Below are 1243 nucleotides of genomic sequence, written 5' to 3'. Positions count from 1 at the left end.
AAAATATTTGAAAGTCATATATCTGAAAAAAGACTGGTATCCAGAATATATAAAGAATTATTACAACTCAATAATGAAAAAAGAAATAACTAAATTAAAAAATTGAGCAAAGGATTTGAACAGACATTTCTTCAATGAAGACATACAAATGGCCAACAAGCACATGAAAAGATGTTCAACAGCATCATTAGTCACCAGGGAAATGCAAATCAAAACCATGAAATACCACTTCACACCCACTACGATGGCTATAATTTGAAGAAACAGACAATAAGCATTGGAGGGGATGTGAAAACAATTGGAATCTTCATACATTGCTGGTGGATTGTAAAACGGAGCAACCACTTTAGAAAACGATTTGGCAGTTTCTGGCAACATTAAACATGGAGTCACCATATGACCAAGGAGTTCTGTTCCTAGGTTTATGTCCAAGAGAAATGAAACCGTATGTCCACACAAAGATGGGTACACAAAACACATAGCAGCACTATTCATATTAGCCAAAAAATGTAAACAATCCAAATCCCCATCAATGGTGAATGAATGAACTAAATGTAGTGTACCCACACAATGGAACACTTTTCAGCAGTGAAACAGAAGGAAGTACTGAGATATACTACAATATGGGTGAAACTCAAAAACATGGTAAGTGAGAGAAGTCAGTCATAAAAGACCACGTATTGTATGATTCCATTTACGTGAAAGGTCCAGGATAGAAAAACCCAGAGACAGAACGCAAGTTGGCATGGCCTGGAGGAGGGAGGAATGGGAAGTGACTGCTTAATGGGCACAGGGTTTCTTTTCAGGGTGATGAAAATATTCTAAAATTAGGTTATGGTGAGGACTGTTCAACTTTGTCATATAATAAAACCCACTGAACTGTACACTTCAAATGGGTGAGTTTTATGGGACTAATTTTACTCAATGCAATTGAGTTTTGATATATCAAGTAAGATGGCATTAAAAAACGCTGTATTCTGGATTGGATCCTAGAACAGAAAAGGACACAGTGAAAAAAACAGGGAAAACCCAAATAATGTCTGTAGTGTAGTAATAACGTTTGTACTAAGTAATTGTACCAATGTTAATTGATAAACAAATGTACATGGTTATATGAGAGGTTAACATCAGGGTAGATGGGTGAAGGTTATACAGGAATTCCATATTATTTTTGCAACTTTTCTGTAAGTCGAAAATTATTCCAAAATAAAAGTAAAAAACAACCACAACAAACCTTTCATGC

This window comes from Hipposideros armiger, unplaced genomic scaffold, assembly GCF_001890085.2.
Source record: "Hipposideros armiger isolate ML-2016 unplaced genomic scaffold, ASM189008v1 scaffold_47, whole genome shotgun sequence".
NCBI classification, from domain to species: Eukaryota; Metazoa; Chordata; class Mammalia; order Chiroptera; family Hipposideridae; genus Hipposideros; species Hipposideros armiger.
Note: the sequence above shows the minus strand (reverse complement) of the source record.